Raw genomic sequence first — 20,590 nt, forward strand, 5'->3', positions numbered from 1 at the left:
CACAAGAACTTTGGATTATCAAAGTGTGGGAGATTGAACGGAATTAATGATATTTGAAAAGTAATATCTTCACCTCTTGAACTATAAAAGAGACTCACCAATTAGTTGATGAGGAAAATTATGAAGTCATTTCTAGAGCTTGTGCACGATTTGATCTTGCGTATGGTTTGAAGTAAGAAAAATTATTTCTACTTCAAAGATGTTCCTTAGAACATAGGGCTTTATGGATTCTATAATCAAACTAGTTGTAATCCAATTCCATTGGGTCCTACACAATAACAACATTTCCATCGGATCCTAATCCTAACAACATTTTCTTAGCATTAATATCTGATAGGATTAAGCACTTAGAATTCTCATTTGAAAACCAATCCGTTGGCAACAAGATCAAGCTAATTGACTTTATATGGTTTAATGTCACACTCATCTTAAGACTTAACCATCTAGAGGTACACAATGGGCTTAACCCATCCTCCACAATGCACCCATCTTGGGACCTAACTCATCTCAAGGCTTGTATTCGTACATAACCATTTCTAACTTTGCACACTCATCTCAATATAATTTTTCAATAACCATTTTCTAATTTATCTACACACTACAAGGGGAGGAAGGTATGGTGGTAGCCAACAATCACAACTATAGAGGATAATTAGCATGCACATTTCTTATTGTTACAACCAAACATAGTTGTCACAAAGTGTGGCTATAGTTGGCACAAACAAAGGTTGTAGCTGCAACCATGTTATTGTCCCGCCCCCCACTATAGGTGGAAGAAGTTTGCAATATAACTGTAGTGGTGTACTGGCTGCCATAAAAAGTGAGATACAAAACAAGTTGGTGGTTGCTCCTATATCATGCTAAGAGTTAGAGCATTTAGTGTAACGACTCGCATCCAACCATGTAGATATTATCCGCTTTGGGCCCAAGGTGACCCTTAAGGCTTTAAAACGCGTCTATGGGATTAAGAGGAGTCCATACTGATACAGTGCTAGGAACTTTCCCCTCTATCCAATGTGGAATGTCACAAACACCCCCCTATGCACATACAACGTCCTTGTTGTGTCCCACGGGATTGTGGGACCAAACAAACAAACACCCCTATGGGGCCAAACAAACCCCCACACTGAGGTTGGAGATCGGCTCTGATACCATTTGTAATGACCTGTACCCAACCATGTAGATATTGTTCGCTTTGAGCCCAAGGCGGCCCTCACGGCTTTAAAACGTGTCTACGAGGTTAAGAGGAGTCCATACTTATATAAGGCTAGGAACTTTCCCCTCAATCCAATGTGGGATGTCACAAACACCCCCCATGCAGGCACAACATCATCGTTGTGTCCCATGGGATTGCGGGGTCAAACAGACGAACACCCTTACGGGGCAAACAAACCCCCACACCAAGGTCGGAGATCGGCTCTAATACCACTCTATCACGCCTCAAAACCCACTCTAAGGGCATGACGGTCATTTCACACCTCAAACCTAAAGGCTCAAAGTGGAAACAACATAATATTCATCTTTGTAACTAGAAATTATCAATTACCAATTTCCTGTTCAGAGTAGTAAAATAAATAAATTATATGATCCCTAATTCTCAACTTTAAAAACTAACACATCAACCAGAGTGTTATTGTCCAAATAACTCCAAATTTAAATAATTTAAATAAGAATTAAATTTTAACATCTAAACAATGTTCAAAATAAAGTTTGAACCAAAATCCTAACAAAGAAAAATTTCACAATCTAGCTATCACTCCTCGCCCGAATTGAGAGTACTTGAATGGGCATGAGCTTAAAGCTCAATAAGAAACATCAATACAGTCTCATGGATCAAACATTTTCAATCATGCTTGCAAATAGGAGATACAACATATACTTATTTTCATAAAAACTTTTGAATTCAAAATGCTAATACATTCAAACTTTTCAACAAACTTTCTCATATCCATTTCAAAACAATTTCTCATCAAAACCAAATCAAATGCATTCAAAATATCTTTACTCTGGTTATCAAATAACAAATGGTGCCCAATTAGGTAGGACTTCACAAATGAGTGACTAGTTTCAAATTTGTTCTAGTTAAGATGAACAAAACCAAATATCAACAATTATAACTCATTGACTAGGGTCATAAGGTTAATTATTATAACCCATTGACTAGGGTAATATAATATCAACTATTACAACCCGTTGATTAAGGCAAAAAATGTTAACAATTATAACCTATTGACTAGAGCCATATAATCCAGAGTCAAACACTTTATTTCATTAATTCAAACTTATAAAACAAAATATCAAATCTCCTCAATTTTTCACTTTTCATAAACAAAGAAAATTCTCAAATGTACTTTCCATACAAAACACATATTTGATCCATGTGAAAAGATAAAAATGACATTTTTACACATTTCAAAATACAATATAAAAAGGAAATTATTTTCTTTTATAAAAATATGCATTAATTTTCCTTACCTTGAAGAAGTGCTCAAAAACTTGAAGTATTTAGCTTGAGAAGTTTACTCCTCACCTAACATAATATCATACACAATTATCTAAAGGTAAAAATTTGACAATCCTAAAAATATTTTATTTAATATTAAGGATCCTAATTAATTTCTCATGCTAATGTTATTACCACTCAATATTATTTTCAACTTCTTAAACAATAATAATATAATTTAATGAATTTCCAAATTTTTTTGTAAACTTATATTTCTTCCAAATCTTATTCTAACCATTTATTTCTTTTGTATACTTAAATTAAATTAAAACTTTTATTAAAAACAATTACTATTATTATTATTATATTTTTCATTACCCCACAACACCCAAGCGTCACTCACAAGCATCCAAATCACACAATTATTATTATTATTATTATTATTATTATTATCATTGTTATTATTATTATTATTATTATTATTATTATTATAAGGGTGCCCATATATTGACTACAGGAATAGAGTTAGGTTTTAAAAATAAAATAAATAAATAAATAAACATTTTCCCTAGATGCCTGAAAGACCAGCAAAATTCTACCTTAGAATTATAGCTGCCATCGATCCCAAGGGAAAATCAAAACAGTTTGGAGAAGAAATTACCTTATGCATTACTTTAGGCAAAATCTTCAACGGAAAACTCAATATTGTAGTAAGAATAACATCCATTTTTTTACCAAAAAGAATATAGCAGCTCTACTGCTATACTTTTATTATTACTTAAATCATAAAAGTGCAAGCAGTTTGGTAAAGAATAGGAATCACAAAACATGCCACTTCCCATCCATGTCTACAGAATTTACCTTAGTAATGGTAGGAATCAAGTATATGCATCGTAAGATACATTTTATACCAAACTAAAATTCTCAAAAGAGGGTCTAATTGTAGATTTTCACTTTAAATTCTGAACCATATTCTTCTAAATGAGGATCCTTTTCTAGCAAATACCTTAGTTTCTTGGCATAGTTGACATTCACAAGCTTATATCCACACCAGGATCAATTCTGCCTGCCAACAATATCAAGATCTAGCCATTACTAGAAGGCAGGATCATTAACAATGGGTGCAGGTACTTGAGGAAAGCTTGGAGGCAGCAATCTTTAGGTTGAGAAGCTTGTAAAAAGCAGCCTCAAGCCCCTATAGATTGTAAGGCTCATCATGCATCTCCCCATAATTCATAGTTGATCTGACCAATAACACCGAGGCAGCTAGAAGGGTACGTTGGTTAGATTGTAAAGGTTGCCCATGAGAGACAAGTGCCTTTTTATTGAGCTAGATACTCCTGCCTACAATACATAAATTTATAAATCAAGATCATGTTAAATGAAAAATATTTTTCTTATAAAATATTAAACATCAACTACAGTCATATAACAACAATCCTGTTTTTAGCAATCCATAACTTGCACAAACATGATATTATATAAGCCTAGGAGTAGATTCTACTATCGAATAAGCAGATATTATATAAGACTCAGTCCTCAGCTTTGACATGGCTAACATCTGCATGATATGCAAAAAACATTTCATCTATTCTGGTTTCGTAATAGAGATAATCAAAAGAGAGCCTTCTACAATTACCTCATTTCTTTTACCATTATTAATAAATACCTTGCATTTTGTAGCATCTTTCATATTCCTTTCAGTTCGTTTAATTTCATTTTAAGTTTAGTTTTATACTACTTAACTGAACATGAAAAAAATTTGATCACAAACATTAGGTCAAAATAGAGTTTTAGGTCAATTTCTATATTCTGTTCCTTCTGTAGAGGACTCTGCAACCTTCAATCTTTTACACAATTCTGATGCCTCTAATGACTTTTTCAAAAAAGGACTTACAATAGAGAAGACAGGTTTGGATAAAAGATGTTGACTACAGAATGAACAAAGGAGATCCCTTGGAAAGGAAACCTTCCAGTTTGTTTGTATGGTGAATGCCATAGGCAACTCTGCTGTGAGTATGGCCTCTTTGGATAACTTGTAAACTCCACTAGGTATCTTACTAATAAGCAACCTGCAAAACCAGTAGTTATCATGATTAAGTAACTGATAATTCCAAATTCCACAGTACTTATAATAGTAAAAATGTATCTGCATGAGTCTTAGTGGACATTTTCTAAGTGAGAAGATTATATTAGAAGTCAAAAACTAAGGCAACTAAGGACACTTGAAGTATACAAGAGAAAACCTTGGAGAAGAAAAAGAAAGAACAACATAAATGCAGGTACAGAACTAAACCCAATTCATTTTGTCAATGGTGCACCGCAGAAGAAGAGATATGTTGTTTCATAATCATTAGCAGAAAGTTAAATGTAGAGAAAAAATGGGAAAGAAAAAGGGAACAGACAGACAAATACAGAGAATAAATGCCTTAACAATCTCTGGAAGTGTGATCCAACCTTTAGACATGACAACCAAAGAACTCCCATTAGCAGCCCCTACTATTGAGCTGATGTAATAATTCTTTTCCCACTGTTCCATAATCCAATGCTGGTGAAAATCCAAAAGTGAAAGTCAGTAGTATCAAGTATGCATGAACCCACTCACAGAAGATAATAGAAATCAACACATGAAAAAAAAATAACCTTATGGGAACTATGACCTGTTCATGCATCCATAATAAGGGCCTAAATATTTGATGAAGAGACCACACAACTTATATGTTATCCATCTTTATTTCCCTTCTCTGCATCCTGAGGCAGCCTTGAGTTTGCTACATTGTAGTGATACCTACAAATACGATAGAAATTCTTAATGCTAACCAAATGAAACACTTCATATATATGTTTGCTGGCTTACAAATTTGGTTAGGCCTAACATATTTTGTCTAAGCCAACATCCAAATATCAGGATTCAAACGTTTTGCTGAAGAGACAATAAATATAACATGGGTTCATTTCTAGAAGAGACAATACAAGATAAGCCCTCTTCAAGCACTTGTAAGGGTTCAAAAATCTTTGTCCAAAACACTTCATACCTCACTTGAGAACTTTCTCAGGCAACATTTTACACAAACACAAAAATAAATTCACCACCTAAGGAAAAAAGATAAGATCATAGGCACCACATTCATACTTGGACAAAATTACCAGAACATGAATGTCACAATTAGTTAGATTAGAATGACCAACAACTATTAAATTGACAACATAATGGACTCATCTGAACTGAAAGAAGTACCCAATTCATTCATCACATGATTTCAAAAAAAATTATTGAGGAAGTTTATGAGTTCCAGAAGATAATTAAACTTAGGAAAAATAATGTCTCATGAGAATGGATAGGAAATAAAGAACAAAGAAAAAAGACAATCCATGAGTAAAACAAACCACATGTGGGAGTTTGGATTTTATAGAACCATATATCACAAATCAAAAAATGCCATTTTGAATGAGAACATATCCATTTACCTTGGTTTCATGCAAAGTTTTAAAAGGCGCTTCTCGAGCGCGCCTCAGGGCGAGGCGGGGCAAAAACGCCTTGAGGTGTGAGAAATAAAGTGCAACGCCTGAAAGGCATACGCTTTTTCCATGAGGCATGACTGAGGCTCGCTTTGATCACGCCTTTTACGCTCCAAGAAGAAGACGTATGCCTTGTGGGAGCTGATGTGGCCATGAATAGAAATTTACAAAAAAAACCCTAAGTAATCCCTAAAACCCGAGTCCCAACTGATTGAAACTTTGGCAAACACAAATTGGGAGAAAAACTCAAGGAAACCCTACCTCAAGCGGCTCAAGTAGCGACGACCAACCATAGTGCATCTTTTTCAGCGGCAATCCCTCTCATTCATCTCCAGGTATGTCGCGAACTCACGATCTCCCTTTCTTCATCTCCCATGCTTTCCCCTTTCTTCATCTCTTCATCTCTTTCCCTCTCTCGGCTTCATCTCCCATGGATTTCTCCCTCTTCGTCTCTCTCGGCACTCGGCAGCTGACACAAGCTTGTCTCTCTCAGTTGACTTTTCAACGATTTTTTTTTATTTATCAAATCAACTGTGCCTCTTCATCCTATATATATGTATATATATATTTAAACCCTCTGCCAGTAAGCCATTTCTCCCTTCATCCATTTTTATTTTTTAAATATTCTAATTTTAATTCACAGGCTAGGAACGATGAGAAGCTTTTGCTAATAAGATTTTTTTTTTTTTTAAAGTTTTTTAGTTATTTTTAATATGTTTACTTCTAGGAAATCATTCAGAAAGGAAAAAAATTTAAAAAATTATTTTTAATGTTTATCATAAAATAAAGTATGAACAAACAAATATAATTAAAATTATATAAAAGATGATTATTTTTGAATTTTTATTTTTTAATTTCTGGTTTAATTTTAATTTTCACCTAAATTTTCTTTATTCCATTACTAAAATTCCAATTAAAATTTATGTGTATAATTTTTAAATTTCTCTAAAAAAATATTGGTTTTTTTAAATTTAAACCAATTAAATTTTGTATTTCATTTTTAAATTCCTTTCAATTATGCTTTGTTATTATTTTTTAGTCAATTATATTGTTATATGGAAATTTGAATATTATTATTGGTAGTTTTTTTTTAGAATGAGTTCCTCCTATTCAAGAAATTCAAGAAAATATTTTGTGTGGAAGTATGTCATTGAAGTTTCCGATGAGCAATATTTAAGATGTAAATTTTGTAATCAAAGATGCACGAGAGGGGTGAATAGACTAAAGCATCACTTAGTCGGAACTCATCATGGTATGAAACCATGCAACAAAGTAAGTGAAGATGTTAAATTGGAATGCAAAGAGGCACTGGCCAATTTTAAGGATCAAAAAGTGAAAAAAAATGACTTGCTCCAAGAAATTAGTATGGGTCCAACTTCAATACATGAGAGTGCCTTGTCTAAAACAATAAGGACAGTAAGCAGCGGGAGTGTAAGTGGGAGTGGGAAACCTATTCCTAGGGGACCCATGGATAAATTTACCACTTCACAACCTAGACAAAGTACTTTGAATTCAAAGTGGAAGTAAGAAGAAATGAAGGAAGTATGTAGAAAAATTGGTAGGTTTATGCATTCAAAAGGTCTCCCATTCAAAACTGTGAATGATCCTTATTGGTTTCTTATGATAGATGTTGTTGCAAATTTTGGGCCTGGGTTTAAGCCTCCATCTATGCACGAATTGAGGACATGGATTCTTAAAGAAGAGGTGAATGACCTGAGTATCATTATGGAAGATCGCAAAAAAGCTTGGAAACAATATGGATGTTCAATTATGTCAGATGGTTGGACAGATGGAAAAAGTAGGTGTCTTATCAATTTTTTGGTGAATAGTCCTGCCGGCACTTGGTTTATGAAATCAATTGATGCTTCTGATACAATAAAAAATGGGGAATTGATGTTCAAATATCTTGATGAGGTGGTTGAAGAAATTGGAGAGGAGAATGTTGTACAAGTCATCACTGATAATGCCTCTAATTATGTGAATGTTGGAATGAGGCTTATGGAAAAAAGGAGAAGATTGTGGTGGACTCCTTGTGCTCATTGCATTGATTTGATGTTGGAGGATATTGGAAAGCTAAATATTCATGCTATTACACTTTCTCGAGCAAGGCAAGTATGAAGTTTATATATGGGCATACTTGGGTTCTTAGCTTGATGAGAACATTTACAAAAAATCATGAACTTCTTTGTCCAGCAATTACACAGTTTGCTACTGCATTTCTTACTCTCCAAAGTCTTTATAAGCAAAAGCAAGCTCTTATAGCAATGTTCTCCCAGAAAAATGGTGTTCAAACACATGGGCTAAAAAGGTAGAAGGTGTGAAAACTCGAAGTACAATGTTGTTCAATCCAAAATTTTGGCCTCATGTTGCTTTTTGCATAAAGACCACTGTTCCTTTAGTTAGTGTCTTGAGAAAGGTTGATTCAGAGGAAAGACCAGCCATGGGTTATATTTATGAGTTGATGGATTCAGCTAAGGAGAAGATTGCATTTAATTGTCAGGGCGTGGAGAGAAAATATGGCCCAATTTGGAAAAAAATTGATGTAAGATGGACTCCACGACTTCATCGCCCTTTACATGCAGCAGGTTATTATCTTAATCCTCAATCACGGTATAGAGATAAGTTCTCTAATGTTGATGAGGTGAGAAAGGGATTATTTGAATGCATGGATAGGATGTTGGATTATCAAGAACGTTTAAAAGCTGACATTCAATTGGACTCATATGACCAAGCAATGGGTGAATTTGGGAGTCGTATTGCAATTGATTCTTGAACATTAAGAAGTCCAACAAGTTGGTGGATGTGTTTTGGGGGTTCAACACCGAAGTTGCAAAAGTTTGCTATTCGAGTCCTTAGCCTTACTTGTAGTGCTTCGAGATGTGAAAAAAATTGGAGCACATTTGAATCCGAAATACTTCTATTTTAGTAAATTTGTATACATATATTTCTATTTCAATGTTAGAGAACTTTATTTCATTTTAACACATAAATTTGTTTCTTTTATTATTTATAGATCCATACAAAAAAAAAACAAAAAAAAATACTTGAACATCAAAGGTTGAATGCTCTAGTGTAAGGTACAACACTAGATTGAGAGAGCAAAGTCTACAAAGGAAGCAAAATGTTGATCCGATTTTGGTAGAGGAGATTGATTCGGATGATGAATGGATTGCGGAGAAAGAAGATCCCCTCCTCCCCCTTGATCTTTGTTGGCTTCAAAATAGTGAGTTATTTAGTGTTGATGCTATTAGAGTTGTGTCATCCAACTCTCAAGAGACTCAAGCATCATCGGATCACATGGTTTCTTCACATTCCTACAAAAGGAAACATAATGAAGTACCAAGTAAGTACTTAAAAATTGAAGTCATAAATTTGATTAAATTTAATAAAAAAACTGATAATATTTACACATAATTAATACTTTATGTTAGGTACAAGTGGAGGCAAAGGCAAAGAGAAGGAATTGAATTTGACACCAATTGATGAAGATTTATATGAAATGGGAATACATGATAGTGGACATTTTCCTACTACTGATACATTGGATGAGGATGATGATGACCTTGGAAATGAGGATTTAAGTTGAAACAATTTACTCTAGTTGTTATTTCATGACATAGTTATGGATTTTTTGTAAAAGTTTAGAACTATTATTATGGTTGACTCTATTTTCTATTTCATGACTTAGTTATGGCTTTTTGTTAAAGTTTCAAACTATTAGTATAGTTGAATCTAGAATATATTTTATGACTTTGTTATGGTTTTTTGTGAAATAGGGAACTAGTATGCTTTTCTTTTTTCTTTTTCTTTTTTTTATGATTCTAATGAATTGTTTTCATGTTTTTATTTTATATATTTTAAAATATTAATTAATTATATAATGTGAGGCTCAAAAAGCTTACGCCTCGCCTCACGAACACAAAAACGCCTTGTCTTACACTTTCGCCTTTAAAAACTCTCATAGAACAACATGCATTGTAAACTGCTTCATGGGCTACCTTGTTACGCCCCAAAAGCCACTCTAAGGGCATGACGATCGTTTCACATCTCAAGCTCAAAGGCTCAAAGTGAAAACAAAACAAACATTCATATTGTAACTAGAAATTTACCAATTACCAAATTCCTATTAAGAGTAGGAGAACAAAAATTCTAAAATCTCCAAATAACAATTTTTGAAACTAACACATCAAATCAAGTGTTATTGTCCAAATAACTCCAAACTCAAATAATTCTAATGAAAAATAAATTTTAACATCTAAACAATGCTCAAAATAAAGAGAGTTTTGACAAATGTCCTAACAAGCCAATTTCCCCTCCTAATCATCACTCCTCGCCTGAACTGAGGGTACTTGGGAAATTATCAACAAAGGGGGATGAGCTCAAAACCCAATAAGGAACATTAACACGGTTTCATAGATCAAATATTTTCAATTCTACTTACAAATAGGAGATATAGCATATACTTTATTTATAAAAATTTTGAGTTAGACATGCTAATACATTTATTTTAGTTCAACCAAACATTTTCATATATATAAAAATCATTTCATATCCATTTCAAATCAAATATATTTCAATTGTTTTCTCTCTTATTATCAAATAATAAATAGTGTCCATTTAAGTGGGACTTTACAAAAAAAGTGGCTAGTCTCAAATGTTTCTATTAAGGTGGACGGAACCAAACACTACTAGTACTAGTAACCTCTAATCAAACCCCCCTCCCCTCCCTCCCTCCCTCCCTTTTTTTTTTTTTTAAATATTTTCCAATCCCTTAAGCCACATATAATAATATATTTATTTACTCATTTAATTTTTTAAATTTCATTTCTTAGATCTATTCATCTAAGAAAATTTTGAATTTCCCTATTTTCATCAATGGGACAACCTATATTCATAATTTCAATATTTTGACCTAAAATTTTTAAATAGATTAACCCTAGCCTAAATTGAAATCTTCCAAAGAATTTTTTTTTTTCATCTAAAAGCTTAAGATTTCCCAATTTCCAACAATAAATCAACCCATAATCTTAAATTTCCAATATTTTGATATTAAAAAAAATTAAATAAACAAACCCTAATTTAATTTTTTTTTTTTCAAAGAATATCTAACGTATTAAGAACTAACTAACAAATATAATATATTAATTTAGGGTTAGAATCTTATCTTGAAAAAAATCTGAACTTTAAACTCTGAACCTTTAAACCTTTAGTCATATGATCTCCAATTCTCTAATTTTGGTTAAGAGGGTTTTCTGAATAAAGAAAGCAAGAGGAGAATCTAATTTATACCTAGGATTATTAATTGTAAAAGGACTCTTTCACCTTTAATGAGTTCAATTAATTAATTAATTACTTTGTAATTTCCTATTTTGCCCCTAGAGTTAATTTTGGGGTGTTACATACCTAATCATACTTTCTTCTTTGGTTGCTCATCTTCTTCCAAATTTATGGCATTATTTGGCTCCACGTCAAATTTCATATTTGTAACAGCTTCAAGGAACTATTTAAATGGAGCAAGATAAAAGCAACACATCAACTTTGGTGAAGTAGCATCTTTTTCTTACAAACAAGGAAACTCTTGTTGTCTTCCTATAATATTCTAAACGAGAAAAACTATACATGCTCTAATTCAAGTGTTGCAAGAACCACATGTTCACAACCAATAACAATGTAAATAAATGGCTACAACTACATAGATAAGGCAATATAAAAAATTCTGTGAATCAAATCCTGTAATTAAAAAATGAGGTTTTAATTCCAAGGTACTAATGAAATCTAATAAAGAAATATTCTAGTTGTGGTAGAATCATCCTAAAAATCACAATGATATGTTAATTCATAGGAGACTAATGAAATCCAATAAAGAAATTTCCTAGTTGCAATAGAATCATTCTCAAAATTATTATTATTTTTTTTATCAAAAATGAAGAAAATTATATTAATAGAAGAAAAGATATAAGAGAAATAAGAGATACAAGAGAAAGAGAAGAAAATAAGAGAAGGATGAGAGGTCCTTCCCACAAGAACAAAAACTGAACAAAGTAGAAACCACCCAAGTTTAGAAAACTAAAAACAAAGAAAAACCCCAACACCCTCAAACTTTTGAAGCGTAAACTGGAGCCCAGTTGAGTTGTAAAACACTTAGAGGAACTTCTCTAAAAACTGTAGTGCAAGAGGCCCAAAGAGAGGAAAATAACATAATCAAGTCCCATAACATCTCTTCCGTTCTCCCCTTATCCTTAAAAATCCTATTGTTTCTCTCTTGCCACACCATCTATAACAAATTAAGGCAAGCGATTTGCCAAAGTGTCTCGCCTTTTAATGAATTCCCCAAACCTTTAAAAGCAATAACCAACATGTCCTCAATACTCCTTGGAGGGACCCAAGACAACCCTGCTAGATTGAACAACTTGTGTCAGACTCCAATGGTAACAGGACAATGAAGAAAAATGTGGTCGATTGATTCTCCATTTCCTTTGCAAAGAATGCATCATTGAGGATAGAGGGATTTGTAAGGTCTTCTCAATTGCAACTTGTCATTGGTGTTTACCTTCCCATGCACTACTAACTAAGCGAGGGCCTTAACCTTTGAGGGGGCTTTTGAGCTCCACAAGAACTTGGCCAAAAGGAACAAGATAGGATTTGAGACTTTTGACAAGGCCAAGAAAAAAAATTTCATTGAAAACAAGCCGGATGATGACAAAGACCATGCTCTTGAATCTGCCAAAGAATGAGAGAAAAACAGTGAACTAAGGGAGGACATTATTCTCTAAAGGAGATCAATTTCTGAATCAGTAAGATTGCGACGAAAATTAAAATTCCAAGACAGTGGAAATGAATTGCCAAGGACATTTGAGACAATGAGGTTTTTCACATAAATAACTCTATAAAGACCAGCAAATTGAGAGCACAAATTTTTGTTATCCCACCAAAGATCTTCCCAAAAATGAATTCTCTCCCCATTCCCCACCACTAGGCGGACAAAAGGGGAAAAATCCTGGAAAACTTGAGCAATAGCCTTCCAAGGACATCCGTGTGACCATCTAACCATCATGTTGGCGTCCCATCCATTAGGATGTATCCCATAAATACTCACAATAACCTTATGCCAAAGACCACTCCTTTCTCTAGGGAACCTCCCAAGCCATTTCCCTAAAAGAGCAATATTTCTCAAATAAGTCTTCCTAAAACCCAAACCTCCCAACTCCTTTGGTCTACTAACAATATCCCATCTAATAAGATGATCTTTCTTCCCTTCCCCCGCCCCAGACCAAAGAATATCCCTTTGTAGCTTCTCAATCTTTGAGGCTATTGATATTAGGATTTTGAAGACAGAGAAGAAGTAGCTAGGGATGTGAGACAGACTTGACTAAATTAAAGTAATCCCCCCTCCCAAAGACAAAAATTCCTTTTTCCAACCATCCATCCTCCTCGAAATTCTTTCAACCATTGGACTCCAAAAGCCTATTGTCTTTGGGTTCCCTCCCAATGGAAGACCTAAATAGGACAAAGGCCACTCTGACACTCTGCAATAAAAAATCGAAGTCAAACTAGACAACAACTCCTGCCTTGTATTAATACCTGAAATGGTGCTTTTTTCTAAGTTGATTTTGAAACTTGATACTTGCCCAAAAACCAAAAGGATAATCTTGAGGTTTTGAAGATGTTCCAGAGAGGCTTTAGAGAAAAAGATAATGTCATCTACAAACTGTAGCAACGACACTCTAGTCCTATCCATCCCTACAAAAAAACCTTCAATTAGCCTAGTTTCTTCTGCTCTGATCATCAACCTACTTAGAACATTTGATACTAAAGTAAAAGGGAAAGGAGAATCCCTCCCCACAAAGAAACCCTCAATTAGCCCAGTTTCTTCTGATCTGATCATCAACCTACTTAGAACATCTGATACTAAAGTAAAAAGGAAAAGAGAAAATGGGTCTCCTTGTCTCAAACCTCTAGAGGCCTTAACCCAACCCTTTGCATTCCAATTAACTAGGATTGCAAAACTTGATGGAGACAAACATCCTCTTACCCAAGATCTCTATTTCAGGCTGAACCCCTTCCTTTCTAGCACATGATCTAAAAAGCCCTAATCCACATGATCATAGGCCTTCTCAAAATCAATTTTGAAGACTGCCCCTTCCTCCCCTCACCTTCTTTTCTCATCCACCACTTCATTGGCTATCAACACAGCATCTAGAATGTGTCTTCCTTCAACAAAGGCTCCTTGAGAGCCAGAGATTGTTTCATGGAGGACTTTGCGTAAACACTCTAATAAGACCTTAGCAATTATCTTATATAAACTTGTAATCAAGCTAATAGGTATATAATCTGAGATTTTAAAAGTTTGGCTTTTCTTAGGCACTATAGCAATGAAGGTCGCATTTGTACTTTGATTTATTATCCCATTAGTATGAAACTCAAGAAACACCCTTGTGGGATCCTCTTTGATCACATCCCAACACTCTTGATATACTGCAATAGTAAAACCATCAGGACCAAGGGTCTTTTCCTTTTTCAATTAGAAAACTACTAGTCGTATCTCCTCTTCAGAAAAAAGGCTTGTCTGGCCAAACCGTACTCTCTCCAGAAATAGGGAACCAATCTAACCTTTCAACCCTCCAAGAAGCACCTTCGGGTTTGGAATAGAGTTTCCCAAAGAAATTTACAATCTCCTAAGAGATAACCTCAATGTTGCTTAAAGTCACCCCCTCTCAGAAATCAGAGACTTAATGAACTTCCTGCTTCGCCTTCCATTGGCCATGCTATGAAAGAACTTAGAGTTGCAATCCCCTTCTTTAATCCACTTGACCCTAGATTTTTGTCTCCAATGAACTTCTTCCTTTAATAACAAATCCTCTAGCTCCCTTCTTCTTAAGGTCCTTTCTGATACCAAATCAAGATTCAAATTCCCTTCTTGTTCAATTAGATCAATTATGCCTAATTCCGAAAGAATGAACTTTTTTCTTCTCTCTTAAATCTCCAAAGGCCACTTTATTCCAATCTTTCAACTTTGATTTAACAAACTTTAATTTTCTCATGAACTTGTGACCTTTCCAACCTTCAACCGTACACTCTTGCCACTAATCACTAAACTTCTCCTTAAACTCAAGATGGAGCAACCGCATATTCTCAAACCTGAAAGGAGTCGGACCCCATTTTAAAGGATTAGTTTCCAAACAAATTGGGCTATGATCTGAGGTCCATCTAGGAAGCGCCTTTTGAAGACTTTGAGAGAAAAAAGAATCCCACTCAAAAGAAAACAAAAACCTATCCAACTTTTTGCAAATAGGAGCAACTTGCATGTTTGACCAAGTAAAAGCCCCATTTCTTAGAGGGTGATCCAACAAACCACTCTCCCTTATAAACTCGTCAAAACACCTCATGTTGAATGTTAACCTAGAATCATCTAGTTTCTCAAAGATCCTCTTGATTACATTAAAATCCCCTCCTACACACCACATTGGGAAAGGCAGACCATATGGGTCTTGAAGCTCCAACCAAAAGTCCTTCCTCCACAAAGGCTTATTCGGGCCATACACTGAAGTTAACCAAAAAGACCCTTCCTCACCAGAGTTCAACTTCACAGTTACAGAGAAAGATCCTAACACCTTCTCTGTACACTTGACCTTATTTGAATCCCACATAATCATAATCCCCCTAAAGCCCCACAAATAGGAAGAGTAGCCCACTTCATGATTCTACCTTTCCAAACACTACTCACAAACCTCATATCCCAAGTTTCTCTCTTTGTTTCCTGAAGCATCACAACATCTGGATTTTGAGAACTTAAAAACCTTCTAATAGTCCTCAATTTCTTCTTGGAACCTAATCCTCTTGTATTCCAACTTAAGATCTTCTTGTAAAAAACAAAAACCTAGCACAAACTGCAACCAAACCTAAGCCTCTCCCTGGGTTCCACAATCATTTTTTCTCTTCCTTCTGAAATAGACCTTGTCCGGAGAAGGAGTACTCTTGCTCTCTACTACCACACCTTTTCCAATATCTCTGACAATTCTAATCCTCAAACTCTCCAAAATTGACTGAACCTTTACCATCTTCCTAGGCGTGAAGCCCTCAATCTGAAAACCTTCCAATGGGAGGGTGGGAGGTTCTGGCTCTGGGGATGAAACCTTACCTGAAACACAAAGCTCCTCTGGGCTACTAAGTGATTCCCTAAGGAAAGGACAATCTTTAAAATTTCAGTTAGAGGCTTCTAAGGGGAACGCCACACCTACAGAAAAGGGCACACCAATAAGACAACTAAGCTCAATACCAAGAGAATTCGAAAAGGGAACAACCTGAGAAGCAAAGTTTGACTCCAACGAAATCGAAAAAAAAGGTTGGCACCGAAAAGAAGAAACATTAGAAACAAAGGAGACGGGAAGAGATTTTAGAACAAAAGCCCCAGCCAAAGGATGGCCTTGCTTAGAGGAAGTTGAGAAAGGAAGACACACCCTGTTAACCAAACTGCAACACGAAAGCCCTTCGTCTCCCTTTGTCTCCCCGATGATATCTTGGGAAATTTCAGGAACAGGAGAAAGAACGCCTTTATTGGAGATTGAACTGCACCGGAAAATGGCTAGATTTGCTTCCGCTTAACCACCCCCATCTAGGTTACATTTCGGTGCAAAAGACGACACCTTTAGGCTCGAAGACCAACTTCTTGCTTTGCGCCTTACAAAGACTGAGGAGCCTTCTATCTTTGACGACTCTTAAAAGTAAACAATCAACATTACCTGAACTTTAAAGATGAAGGCGCTACAAGGCCGCCATTAGAAAATCCTGATTCTATTTCGTGGGTTGGACTAGCAGGAGGCCCAAAACTCTTCGCCCCAAACTAGGCCCTAACAGATCAGGCTTTAAACAAGGCATCTGGCTTTGTTGGCCCAATAACACTTCCCACTGTTGGGCCCAAGAGACTCCCCCTTAGCCTTTCTCTACCAAATTTGAAACTAAAAAACGAGAATGGGAACGATGAAGAGGCCTCCAGCTATAGCACTCATTGTCCCTAGTAGTAGCATGTAGCCCCGCAGCGTTCTTTGGCCTTTGAGAGACGCAACCTCCCGCTGACATCAACTTGTCCTTGCTACAAGTTGACTAAGACCTGAGAAGGTCGTCTTCTTCAATTTCTCCAATGATTGAACCTGCAACCGTGAATGACCAGGCCCCATCTTTCACCTCTAGCAGCACGAGTAGCACGACATTTGGAAGAATCTCCACCCACAACTTAACCTTCGACAAGTCTACAAGCTTTAGAGAGTCCCGTGCCACCTTCGTTACCTTTTCCCACTCCTACAGAACGTATCTCAATTGAACCTTGTCCCACAAATGAAAAGGAAGGCCTCTTAGTTTTAATCAACCCCTTCTAAATTTTTCGAATACAACCGTATTTTCTCTTGGCGACCATCTCCTCAGAAAAATAGGTATTCCTCTCATTGTTAAACTCCCCTGATCATGAAACCAACTAGTTCTCCTTGCGAAATCCATGAAAAAACACCCCTTGTAAGTGGAAATAAGGGTTACAAACACCATTCCTTTCATACCCGTCATCCTCGCAATAGCTTTTCCTACATAAAACCAATCTTGAACTTTTCCTTTACTTTCACAAATTACAGCTCTGGCCCATTTTCCAATTGGCAACAGAGCTCCGTTCCTAGGTCATTCCTCTACAACCACATCTGCATAGGACCAACCTCCTCTGTAAATGCCCTTACTCACTTGAGAATCTTCAATCGTCTCCTTCGAGGCTCTTACAACTTGATCAGACAAGTCTTGCACTGAAGAAATCGCCTTCCTTAGGGCTTCCCACCCATTGCCTTTAACACCCTCAGGAACAACTAGAACTAAAGGTTTCCTCTTTGTAACAAATTCTGTAATTTTCATAAGTCTCTCTTTACTATTGAAACAAATCTCCATCAAATGAGTCCTAGTCTTGCCTCTAATCTTTTGAATAAAACCCCTGGAAGCCTCCAACTTCACAGCTTTCTTCAAATGCTCCGACAACCAATCCAACTCCTCTTCTCCAAAACCGATCGAGACAACAAAACCTCAACTTCTTTCTATTATTGAGATCCAGATTCCCCCATTGGAGCCTTCAAACTTTACCTGGAAAGCCTTTTTCTCCACTTCAAAAAACTTTGCCATCAGGTCCCCTAATCATTCTCAAAATTATAGTTACCACAAAATGTTATTAAGCATCCGTCCTAATTATAATAATGCAGAGGAGATGCTATATTATGAGTTTAGGAAACTAGGGATTAATTGAAATAAAAACCATTATCTCTTTATGATTTTCATCTCAAAATTTTGTCCATATAAGAAGTGCCCTCAAATATCCACATCAAAATTTACCATGCCTTTGTGGGAAAAACTGTGTAGGCATTGGTAAAGATCAATTGGGGCATTCCTTTGTCTTGAACTGTGAGCATTAAGAAAATGGGAGACAACATCCCTTCTGACCCTCCACCCACTTTATCATCCACCCACCCTTGCCCAATTTGTTTCTCATTAACCACGACCTACATCATATCTACTACAATTATTGAAACAAGTTGATAGAGCCATTAGCAAAGTTTTAGTTTTGAAATTTGAGAACACTACTCGATGTAAGGTTATGCTAAGGCTAACGCATGACATTCAACTAGGTAATTAGCATGTTTGAGTTTATAGATCATTCCACCTTTACACATGAAAAAAAAAAAAAACATCCAATCCAAGCATTCACACTACATTTGGTGCAAGGTCATTTTAACTTCAAGCCTAAAAATGCTAGCAAGCCTTATGATACCCACCATCTACAAATTTGCATTAAAAACCATCATGCTTGATATTGAGAACCAACCAAGTCACCAATACCACCTTCATCAGGTGACCAAACCAATAATCCAACAAAACTTTGGTGGATGGAAATAAAAAACAAGTTAGTAATTCATCCTTGAACTGGAAATTGGCCTTTGAATATATAAAACCTTCCTCCTTAGCTTTAACTTATAATATACTAAACAAATAGTGTTAGCTACAACATATTTCACGTGGATAAAACCTTTCATTTAAGAGTAATAATTAATATGACTTTTATGAACTAATAGTACCAATCCTATTATACGCACTTGTTACGAGTAAAATAGCCTCATAGAGTGATGAATTTTCTCAAGAAACAAATTTGAGGTATGTTGTCTCGGTAGTTATATACAAGGATGATCTTCTTCCCCAGTCTCATCAACACTCCCAAGTTCCAAGGACTATATTCAAACCAAACCATTCAAACAACTGATCATTTAGATAAAATGCAGAAACTTTGCAGCAACCACATACCCAATTATAAGGACAACTCTAATGATATAAAACTTCAGATAATAATGTGATATCAAAGTGAAAAATTCCAAATATCTCAAGCACAATGGAGGTTAGATGCATCCCTTATGTGTTGTGGCTCCAATGGTTGCTATTAGGAAAATATGGACAATGCTACTCCATTAAAGTATAGCCAAAAGTAAAATAAGAACACATAAGCATTACTAGCAGAAAAACAACGTATCTTCAAAAAAAGGAAAAAAAAAAAAAAAAAAAAACTATCTACTAATTTATTGATTCCCTCCATGTTACCTGGTCCTCCTATTCCCAATAAATCCAATTAAAACAAAAAGAATTTTCTTAGAAACTAGGCATTTTCAAATTGAGCAATGAACAACAATAATCAAAAAGAGAAAAAAGAAAAATGAAGAAAGAAAGGGTATCAATGAATAAGCAAAACCCCTATGACGGACACTGTGAAGACACTGTCAACTTATATATGAAGTAAAAGTTCATAACTTACTTTTTGTGTTTTGAATTGCTTTTTGGAACATTATATAAAACGACCTTAAAAACACTTAAAATTTTCCCTTTATAATCACTTGTTTTCATTAAAGATTCTACTATTACTGTTCTCAATTCAAAATCTATTAAACTTGTTTTTTGTTTTAAGAAAAATTATTTGTAAGGACATTAACCAAAATAAAACCTTAGATGTCTCTAATGAGGGAACGAAATTAACCAAAAAAAAAAAAAAAAAAGCTAAAAGTTTTAGATGAATGAAACCTTTTCTTTTCCTAAATTTTCTTACCCATCAAATGGACACAATAATAATAATAATAAATGAACAGTAAAAGACAATAGGATAGTTGGATCTCATGAAAGAGTAAAACTCAGCGAGTGCCTGAGTTTTGCGGAGGAAATTGATGGGGGCACAATCTTTACAAGCCAATAGGTGTAAAAAAAAAATTAAATAAATTTTTTTTTTAAAAAAAATAGAGCACAATCAAATCCAATTTCTCTAATTCTTACAATGTTGCAATAAGAAAAATTTCTCAAAACCTAATCATATTCTTAGGGCTAACAACAACAATCAAATCTAAAATCCATGAAAAGATTTCATTGAACATTTTCTATTTTGGACCATAAGGATTGAAATCAAAATGAAGCAAAGACAATAAGATTTCATCGAATCATAGGGCATATAAAATCATAGCATACCTTAAGGATTGAAATTAGCAAATTGAATCTCACAAAACCCTTGAAATCAACAAATCCTATTCAATTGTAGGTCTTGGTTTTGGACCTGAAACATAGATGATAAACGAAAGA

At 35.0% G+C, this 20,590-nt stretch overlaps 1 long non-coding RNA gene across 1 annotated transcript; it reads right to left on the reverse strand.

Moving 5' to 3' along the window:
* Positions 1 to 3,254: 3,254 nt before the first annotated feature.
* LOC117906003 lies at positions 3,255 to 4,976 on the reverse strand. Its single transcript, XR_004649757.1, has 3 exons — positions 4,901 to 4,976; positions 4,341 to 4,515; positions 3,255 to 3,787 (listed from the first exon to the last, which is right to left on the reverse strand). It is a non-coding gene; the product is annotated as an uncharacterized LOC117906003 (long non-coding RNA).
* Between the last annotated feature and the right edge of the window lie 15,614 nt (positions 4,977 to 20,590).

Source organism: Vitis riparia, chromosome 18 (assembly GCF_004353265.1).
Source record: "Vitis riparia cultivar Riparia Gloire de Montpellier isolate 1030 chromosome 18, EGFV_Vit.rip_1.0, whole genome shotgun sequence".
Taxonomy (NCBI): Eukaryota; Viridiplantae; Streptophyta; class Magnoliopsida; order Vitales; family Vitaceae; genus Vitis; species Vitis riparia.